General features: G+C 49.9%; 1 pseudogene; it reads right to left on the bottom strand.

The window, feature by feature from the left end:
• Window positions 1–8,644: 8,644 nt before the first annotated feature.
• LOC112915357 (large ribosomal subunit protein eL19-like) lies at window positions 8,645–9,175 on the bottom strand (annotated as a pseudogene).
• Between the last annotated feature and the right edge of the window lie 1,196 nt (window positions 9,176–10,371).

Genomic DNA, 10,371 nt, shown 5'->3' with positions numbered 1-10,371 from the left:
GGGCGCGCGCGCACGCCTGGGGCCCGGCGCCGGCCGGCGGGCAGCGAGGGCAGGGGGAGGGGAGCGGGGGTGCGGGGGCGCAGGGGAGGTGCAGGGGGGGGTGCAGGGGTGCAGGGGAAGTGCAGGGGGGGTGCGGGGGGTGCAGGGGTGCAGGGGAAGTGCAGGGGGGGTGCGGGGGGTGCAGGGGTGCAAGGGAAGTGCAGGGGGGGTGCAGGGGAGGTCCAGGGGAGGTGCGGGGGGTGCAGGGGGGTGCAGGGGGTGCAGGGGAGGTGCGGGGGGTGCAGGGGGTGCAGGGGAGGTGCGGGGGGTGCAGGGGAGGTGCAGGGGGTGCAGGGGAGGTGCGGGGGGTGCAGGGGAGGTGCAGGGGGTGCAGGGGAGGTGCGGGGGGGTGCGCCCGCGGGGTCGCAGGTGGCCGCCGCTGCCCGGGCCCGGCTCCGAGTCGCGGCCGCTTCCTTCCTCGGGTGCTGCTGTCGCCTCCCGAGGGGGGAAGGTGGCGCGGGCCGCGTCGCGCTGGCCCAGGGCGGCATTTAAAGGGAACAGGGCGGGGACCCGGCCGGGCCGCCGCGGCTCGCTCGGCCGGCCCTGCCCCTCGGCCGCCGGGAGGTGGCGGCGGGCGGGGGGGGGGGGGGGGGGGGGGGGGGGAGGGGCGGGCCCGCGCCGTCGGGGTGCGGCGGGGCGGGGGCCCGGGGCTGCGGGGTGGCAGGTGCCGTGACCCCTTCGCCCCCCCGCAGCCGGCCCCTGGGTGGGGGCTGCCGGGGCGCCGGTGCCTTTCAGAAAAAGTCCAGCCCGGCGGAGGAGAAGATCCTTTGGGCCTTCCAGGGCGGAAAGCTAATGACAGGACTCGGACTCCAGGCTTGTGGGAATAAATATCTGGCCCGAAAGCGGGAGGCTGAGAGGACTCGTGGGAGGGACTTTTCCAAATGCCAGGGGGTTAGGGGCCTGGCCCTGTCCCCCGAGTGGAACCGCCCAAGCGCATCCCTAGCGCTGCCCCCAGCCCTTGGCACCTGTGGGTGTGAGGTCACTAATTTCTCACTGGGAAACTCCTTGTATCGTTTGTGGAGTGATTCCTGGGGTACACCCCTTTTATTCCAAGGCAGGAATTCCTCTTTGGCCTTTCCGCACTAGGATGATTATGTAACTTCTCAGATAAAGCTGTATCAACATACCCTCCATTAAGTGGCATCTGGGCTTAAACATTCCATTGTGTGAATCACCAGGGTGTTTTACACTAATAAGCAGGGAGCATGTGTGGCGGTCCCAGAGGAGCCCTCGGAGGCTCCCTTCCAGCCAGTGCTGTGGGCTGTGTGGCCTGGAACATCACTGCGGCTTTTGTGTCTTTTGCCCTCCCTTTATGGACCAGAGCTAATCGTGGTCATCTCAGTCCAGGAGGGATGATTACCTGCACACGTCTGTATGCACACGCCCGCTCCTTTGTGTGCTCTGAATTAGAGACCCAAGTGCAACACAGTTGTGGTTCACAGTTTTGATCTTGTTTACGCGTCTTAGCTCAAAATCACACACCTTAGCGGTTGTTTAAAATAGTAGGCAGTTATAGGAAACTATTGACATTTTGAAAGCACATTGGGATATATCTCAGTTTCTGAGAGTCTCTGGTATGGGGGAAAAAACCATCGAAGTAATTTTTCGTCATTAGGTAAGCGTGGCACAATTACATCTCGGTGGTTAAAGAAACTGTGCCCTGGGTTCAAATCCTGACTCTACAATTTACTAGCTGAGTGATCTTGGACGAGTTTCTAAGCTTCTCTGTGCCTTAATTTCTTCATCTGTGAACCAGAGATGACAGTGATGAGGATAGTGGCGTCTTTGTGGGAAGATTAAGTAAATTGGTTCTTTTTTTTTTTCTTAAGATTTTATTTATTTATTCATGAGACACACACAGAGAGAGGGAGGCAGACACAGGCAGAGGGAGAAACAGGCTCCATGCAAGGAGCCCGATGCAGGACTCGATTCCAGGACCCCAGGATCAGATCCCAAGCCAAAGGCAGACATTCAACTGCTGAGCCACCCAGGCGTCCCAAGTCGATGGGTTCTTGTACCTTCCTTAGAATAGTATCTGGCACATAGTAGCTTTACCCTGCAAAAATACTCAGTGTCTGCCATGTACCAGGCACTGAAGATCCAGCAGGTATTTTTTTTTTTCTGTCCATCTTCTAGTGAGGAAAGGCAGTCAGAAACAAATAAATATATGTCAGATAGTAAAAATGTTAGAAACAATAGGAAAGAAAGTGAGGTGCGCGAGACATAGGACGTGAAGGACGTAAAGTGGTGTTATTTACAGAGGGGTCGTCAGGGAAGCCACTTCTAGTAAAGTAGGTTTGAGGAAACCCCTGAGAAAGGGAGGGAGGGAGGAAGTCTTTTGGAAGAAGAGGTTTCTGGTGGAGGGAACTGCAAGGGAAAGGTCTCATGTGAAGTATGTGAAGAGTGTTGGGTGCTTTGACAGAAAAGAAAAATAATTAGGCCACACAGACCATGGGAGGATGATCGGCTTTTACTTGAGAGAGGTGGGAAGACGTTGGAAGTTTCTGAGCAAAAGAGGGACATTTGTAGATGCATCCCTTGTAGATGCCTCCTTCTGGCTGGAGTGGCCTTTGTGGGGAGGGTAGTGCCCAGGAGGGAGGGTAGAGGCAGGACTCCGGCACCAGGCCGGCAGGACATAAAGGCAGCTGAGACACAGTGAAGTGATAAAGATGTGAGAAGCCACAGGCCTTTGGTAAGTCCCAGCTGTTATCATTAAGCAGCTTGGAGAATTCCTATCGACTTCTGAGCCTATTTCCTCACCTGCAAAATTAAGGGGTTGGGGCTCATTCGTCATTCCTCCTTAGCTCTTAGAAAGTTCTTCTGGTTCCTGAAAAGCTGAATAAATACCATCCGAATTTGGATGAGATTCCAGAGTAAGTGCTGCTGAATGAAAGCAATCTTGGGTTGAATCTTGGCTTGATAAGTGGTTTTATAGGGTAAAGAATAATCCTTTGATTTGTTTTGTAAGTGGAGTTGGAGCTATTTGGATTGCTTGAGATGTGTTTCTTACATTTTGGGAATTTAAAGAATAGGAAGGTACTGAACCATCTTAGAATACTTGTAACATGAAAAATTGCCTTTTATTCCAAAAATGCTTGATTCATTCTCAGTCTACAGGATGACTCATTTTAAATATGAAGAGGAAGGAGAAAGCCTAAATGAATTTTTTATTACGATCAAAGCTGAGCAGAGTCAAACTACTTTTTACAGGGAAAAGCTACTAGCAAATTAATGAATTAGAGAGCATTAATTTATTGTTATTTTTAGTTGTGCAAGTGAAGGATAGGCAGACAACCCTGCGCTTGGATTTCAGGCATTTGTGTCTAAAACAACTTTAATCAAGACTGTGACCCTTTTATGAGACGCAGCAGTGAAATTTCAAGATGACCTGCATCCCTACTGGAAACCGCTAGAAAGCCTAAAGAAGAGGGGAAGGCAGTCAAACAGATGGTGAACATCAAAAAAGAAGTATAAACAGGCCTTTGAAGATAGATTTTGCTAAATGATCTTTCCAGATGAAACCAGTAGATTGCTTGCTTCCTTTTTTCCTTCCATTTAAATGTCTTTTATTCACATGTGTGCGTGGGGCATTTCTAATATTGGGAGGAGACTACAGCATTGATGTCAACTCAACAACTCTTTTATGGGTATTGTTTTGTTTTATGATATCATGGATCAAAGAGAAGATTTGAAAAGGCCCAAGTCTTGTCTTCGAGGAGCTTACAGCCCGCTCTGGGAGCCAATGGCAGAAAGGTGCGGTTGGTAAGATAATAAAGGCCGCGGACCTACAGCCTCAGCACCCAGGGGGGAGACTCACGCTCACCTGGAGGATTGAGGCGGCTTTTCTGGAGGGGATGGCAAATTTCTGACCAAATGTGTACAGCGGCTCCCACGGTCCCACAAAAGCACGTCCTCAAATAGGCACATCGCAGCTCCATTTATGGCCCGAGCTCTAACTCCTCTCTTCCCTCTGCTCAGGCAACTACCCACCCCTGTCTCCGGAGGCTGCGTTGTGTCTCCTGCCCTGGTACAGGTGCACACGTGCCTCCTTCCCCTGCGCTGGGCCTGCCCCGTAGGCGTTCTGGGGGCCCCGGTGCCCTAAGGCTTGACTTTGACCGCTCGCCTGCGTGTGCACATACACCCTGACTGGAGCAGGGTTTCCTAACCTCGGCACTGTCGACATTTTAGGCTGAGAAATTCTTCGTTGGGGGGGGGGGGGGGCCGTGCTGTGCATTGTCGGATGTGGAGCACGAGATGCCAGTGGAGCACCCCCCACTCCAAGCTGTGATGACCAGAAACGTCCTGACGTTGACAGATGCACCCCATGGGTGCGGGTGGGGAGTGCAAAGTTGCCCCCGGTTCAGAACCTGTCATCTAGAAGGGGCTTTCAGATTTCCATTATTCATATTTTTATACACGATATGAAATTTATCCAATCTAATCTAGAGTAGAAACTTGCACGCCAGGAACACCTTCCTTTGGACTTGGCAAGTCATCGCCTCCTGACACTACTAAGAGCGCTTGGCGAGTGGTTCTCCAAAGAAGGCCTGCGATGGGGGAGGCCCTCTGAGAGCCCCGGAGATGCCACTCCCAGCTCCAAATGTCTCGGTAATATTGGGAAATTTGCATTCTGTTTTTATTATATTGCCTTGTCTGTTTTTGGTATAAACCTAATGTGTTCCCTACACCCTTAAACACAGTAAAATTGGAGCATCCCAAATGTATACCTTGTTTTATCCCGTGGCTTCATGCCCTCCTCACCCCAGGCCCCAAAGGTGGTTGCAGCCTATTTTGAGGAATAAGACACTGCACAGCTTTATAGGAGCGCCAAGCTTTCAACTCTCTGAACTCGTTTTTATCAGGCCAGTCTCTGCTCATGATAAATATGTACGTAAGGGGAAAAACATACAAAGTCAGTGTTCTTTTGTTTACCTAGTTAGGTAGGAGGGCAAACGTTTATCAAGCTATTTTTCTCTATTCCAATACATGGTTAAAGTTCTTAATTATTGGAAGAACTGTGGTCGCCGTTATCAAATAATTATTTTAGACATGCGCACATTGGTGTTGCCCCAAAGTAATTAGGGGACAGCCATAAAACTTGGCAGTCGATGGCAGCTCCTAACATTTCATTATTTTCGGTTTATTTATGAGGAAACCTAGAACCAGCCTCCTGCTCGTGTTTTAATTACTCAGCACGGGAAGGATTGATTTCCGAAAACCTCCCCGCTGCAGAAGGTAATGATGAGCCCATTGCCCTGAGGCGCTCAGGGCCTCAGAGGTAGGCAGCTTCCCCCCGGGATGTCACTGCAGGCCCTTTAGTGTGTCCCAGAGTCCCTGGAGTGTACCCTGTCCTGAGAGCTCACGTGGAAGCATTCTACGGAGGAAAACAGAGAGAACACTGCTTCCAGCGTTTGGACCTGGCAGCCTCAATGAAAGGTAATTAAAAAAAAAATTATTTATTTATTTATTCATGAGAGACACAGAGAGAAAGAGAGGCAGAGACACAGGCAGAGGGAGAAGCAGGCTCCATCCAGGGAGCCCAACGTGGGACTCGATCCCAGGACCCCAGGATCACACCCTGGGCCAGAGGCAGCGCTAAACCCCTGAGCCACCCAGGGGTCCCCAATGAGGGGTCTTTTAAGCTGCTTCTTTCCAAGCATGGCATTGGGCGTGTCCTGAGATCCCGGGGTGGCTCCTGCGCCTTCCCCCAGCCTCACCTTTGGGCCCTTCCAGGAGGCCAATCTGGTGTGAGCCAGTCTTTTCTTTTTCCAACAAAGAATGGGACAGGCCCCGGGCCTCAGTCACTCTCCTCATCACGTCTCACGTTTCTGTTTTCTTTCTTTCTTTTTTTTTTTAATTTATTTTTTATTGGTGTTCAAATTTGCCAACATATAGAATAACACCCAGTGCTCATCCCATCAAGTGCCCCCCTCAGTGCCCATCACCCCGTCACCCCCACCCTCCGCCCACCTCCCCTTCCACCACTCCTAGTTCGTTTCCCAGAGTTAGGAGTCTCTCATGTCCTGTCTCCCTTTCTGATATTTCCCACTCATTTTCTCTCCTTTCCCCTTTATTCCCTTTCATTATTTTTTATATTCCCCAAATGAATGAGACCATATAATGTTTGTCCTTCTCCGATTGACTTACTTCACTCAGCATCATACCCTCCAGTTCCATCCACGTTGAAGCAAATGGTGGGTATTTGTCGTTTCTGATGGCTGAGGAATATTCCATTGTATACATAGACCACATCTTCTTTATCCATCATCTTTCGATGGACACTGAGGCTCCTTCCAGAGTTTGGCTATTGTGGACATTGCTGCTATAAACATCGGGGTGCAGGTGTCCCGGTGTTTCACTGCACCTGTATCTTTGGGGTAAATCCCCAGCAGTGCAATTGCTGGTCGTAGGGCAGGTCTATTTTTAACTCTTTGAGGAACCTCCACACGGTTTTCCAGAGTGGCTGTTTCTGTTCTCCTTCGCTGGTTGCCCTCCCTCTTAGGGCCTCTGCGATCTCACTTTCCTGTTGTCAGCTGCCATAAAGGGCCTCTCCTCTTCGTGGTTTCATGGAAACTCGGTGGCTCGGCCGGTGGGGGAGAGCGAGGGTCCGAGTCCGCAGGCCCAGGGAGAGGCCACCCGGTGGGGAGGGAGCCTCAGGAGGCCTGCCCGTGGCCATTCAGTTTCTGGAGGAGATGAGTTTGGGTAACACAGACTTCTGGGTTTCTTAGAAGGTCAACTGCACGGAGTAGGGGGTCAACACAGCACAGCATCAGCCAGGGGAGAAATTTCAACTTGGCATCCAAACTTGACCTACCCAAGAGATTCAGAGAAAACAGACTACATTTATCTATTCATTCTCTATTATTTACTTATTATTCTTTATCAAGCTAGGCTACATTTTGGTTGTCATTATGATGATTTTTGACTTTCAAAAAAAAAAAAAAAAGAAGAAGAAAAACAACGATACACATGCTTGTGCTTACCATACTCAGCCTCATCTTTCGTGTCTTTCTCAGGAAATCTGTGGTCTCCTCAGATTGTAGATTCCTCCCCTGTACGTTGCCTCTTCCATCTGAAAATATTCAGAATGGGTCTAAGAGCTCCCTGCCAACCTGGCAATATAGCCCAGGAAATATAAATAAAAGGTTTTGAATCCAGAGGCTGGTTACATTCCACTTCCAATCAGCTAACACATTTTCTATCTAAATTTAGATTATCTGCTCCATGTTTATTTTCGGTCCGAATTGTTCCAATGATTAATTTATCTCACAGAAAAAGATTAAATGAAGAGTTGAAGGAATGTTTTAAATGGCAGAAGTTCATGTTGGTCGTCTACGCTGATGAAACTCATCACATTTCGTTCATTCACAGCCTTGTCCTGGGTTGGCTCGGTGTTGCTCCTACACCTAAGAATTACTTGGAACTCTGTAAATTCAGCAGGCTTGGACTAGGCATGACTTTTCAAGATTGCTGGTGTCTGCATGCTTGTGTGTGTGTGAAGGTTGGGTTGAATGGGGAGGGAGGGAAGTTTTCAACTTTTCTTAAAAACCAATCCTCAGGCAGCCCCGGTGGCTCCTTGGTTTAGTGCTGCCTTCAGTCCAGGGCGTCCCAGGATCCTGGAGTCCCAGGATCGAGTCCCGCGTCGGGCTCCCTGCATGGAGCCTGCTTCTCCCCCTGCCTGTGTCTCTGCCTCTGTCTCTCTCTCACTCTCTCTGTGTCTCTCATAAATAAATAAATAAAATCTTAAAAAAAAAAAAAGCCAATCCTCGTTTTAATTACCAGGAATCAACACAAATAAGTCAGGGAGAGGAAATGGAGCTGCCTGTGCTTCGTCGAAACTCCTGCTTTAAAAAAAAGTTGGATGTTTTTGTTTTGTTTTGTTATGTTTTGTTTTGTTTTGTTTTTGAAATGAGTGAGGCAGGGACACAAGTATTAAATTTGTATCTTTTAGGGGCACCTGGGGGGCTCAGTGGTTGAGCGTCTGCCTTTGGCTCAGGGCATGACCCTGGGGTCCTGGGATCGAGTCCCACATCAGGCTCCCCGCAGGGAGCCTGCTTCACCCTCTGCTTGTGTCTCTGCACCTCTCTCTGTGTCTCTCATGAATAAATAAATAAAATCTTAAAAAAAAATTGATATCCTTTGAAGCTTTCTCTGTTAACCAGTGTTCTCTGTAACACTAATCCGGAATCTGCCCTCACACAAGTGGATTCTTGGCCAGTTGTGTCCACCTCACACGTCGGTTGTATGGCCACTTCGTGATGCAAAATAGCTCATTTCCCTGGTCACCCCAGCTTCTCCCCTGGACAGGTCGGCCCACTTCCTTCCTGGCCTTTCAGGTTCCTCCCTACTCCTCCTGGGCTCTCCTGGGCAGGTACTTCCTCCACTTGTCTTCAATGATAGGTTCTCAGCCTGAAAGAAAATTAAGAACAAACACATCCTGTTTACATCCAGTCCTTCCTTGGAAGCAGAAGTCCCTGTCTTTCAGGAGGCCAGGACTCACCCTATTCTCTCTCTCTCTCTCTCTGGCAGATAAAGGTTTGTTTTATCCAATAGCTGATCTGTGTTACTGCTGAGGCCACTAGGTACAGACCAAAGAGAGGGAGTTTTATTTCTTGCTTTCTTCCTCCTTGGACGGTCTCGATGATTTCCTCCTTCTTGGCCTGGAGCCGCTCTTCACAGCCCTCGTGTGCTTCCTCGGTCTTAGATCTGCGGGCCTCAGCCTGGGCAGCCAGAAGCTTCTGGGGTGCCTTGTCTGCCTTCAGCTTGTAGTTGTGTTCCACAATAATCCACTTGTTTTTGAACACGTAACCCTTTGCTTTCCAGTACAGGCCATGACACATGTGGAGGGCAACCTTTGGCACAGAATTCTCATCCTCCTCATCCAGGTTACCTTCTCAGGCATCCTGGCATTAGCAGTACCTGTTCCCTTACCAGCGCCCTTCTGGCGGGCCAAGGTGTGGGCATTGAGCTTGGGAATGGACCGTCACCGGCTTCCAGAAGGGCAGCCCGTCTTTGATTAGTTTCTGGATCTACTGACGGGAGCTGGGGTTGGCGATTTCATTGGTCTCCTTGGGGTTGACCAGACCTTCTTTTGGCAGAGGACGCTGGAGGCAAGCCTCTTCTAAAGCCTGAGCATACATGGCTGTAGCCACCGAAGGAAAGCCATCCTTTTTAATTTTAATTAATCACTGTTGACAGACTGATGCCCTAGTCAGGACAGGCCAAAAACTGAGGATCATCCCATTTCAAGCCAAAGTGATAGAGCTAACAATTATTCTGCAGAAGTTACAACCAAGGATTGGCTCTAGGTGATGTTTACAGACAAGCCAATGCCAGGTGATATGCTATAAATGGAAATAAGGAATGGGCTTCGTGAGGACAGGTGATGGGCGCAGTGTCTGAGTCTAGGCAGGTCTAGTGATGGTTTTCATCTAGAACGTTGTTCGTTCTCAGCGGCCTCCTAGTGGCACATAAAATAGTCGCTGGTTAACCGAAAAGCCCTCTGAAATAATTACGCAATGCCAAAATAGAGCATCACCCAGGAATCAGGAGAAGCCATATCTTTTAGTAAATTGTAGCTCAGCTCCCTTCTTTAATGTTGAGCTGGGGTTTAGTCGGGATGGTCTTTTAAAAAATAAGTTGTATCACATCAACCCTCCTTAAGATCACTTGGTGGGTTCTCAAGGTATTTAGAATGAAAGCTAATCCCTTTCGTGGCTTTTAAGGCCTACAGGATCTGGCCCTATGTCTCCAACCTCACCTGGCGGGGCCACACGCTCCCCTGCTCTGCTGCTCTTTGGTCAAAACTGGCCCTCCTGGGGTTCTCCCAACTGCCAAGTGCACTTATTCCTCAGTCTTTTCATTTGCTGTTCCCCCCTGCCCGGAATGTGCTTCCCTGAAGCACTTTTCTGATTTGTCTCCTTAAATTCTTAAGTGTCACCTCCCATGAGAGGCCTTCCCTAATTTAGGCCCTGGCCAGGGCTCTTTGCTGTATCCTCATCTCCACGGGATTTAACCTCCATCTTTGTCTTGTTTAGGAGTTGGTGTGGCCTTTCCACGGCAGAGGGTAAGGGCCTTGAGAGCAGGGTGTTTTCTTTCTTCTTCATGAAGTGAAACTGGGCACAACCATAGATCCAGAGATGAAATATCCCTTCAGAGCTGTTGAGGACTCCAGGGGACCAAGGCCAGAGCCCGCTCGCCTCCCTCCTGAGAACAAGCCGCCCTGGGTTGTTGCAATGAGGACACCGAGATGTCCTTCCCTCCCCTGAGAAGTCTTGATTCTAGAAGCCATACGAGTGATACTTAAATTCATTTAGCCACGAGGAAACTTGT

The sequence above is a fragment of the Vulpes vulpes genome, chromosome 16 (genome assembly GCF_048418805.1).
Source record: "Vulpes vulpes isolate BD-2025 chromosome 16, VulVul3, whole genome shotgun sequence".
NCBI lineage: Eukaryota > Metazoa > Chordata > Mammalia > Carnivora > Canidae > Vulpes > Vulpes vulpes.
The sequence above is the reverse complement of the archived record's forward strand: the minus strand, read 5'-3'. Positions and strand labels throughout refer to the sequence as shown.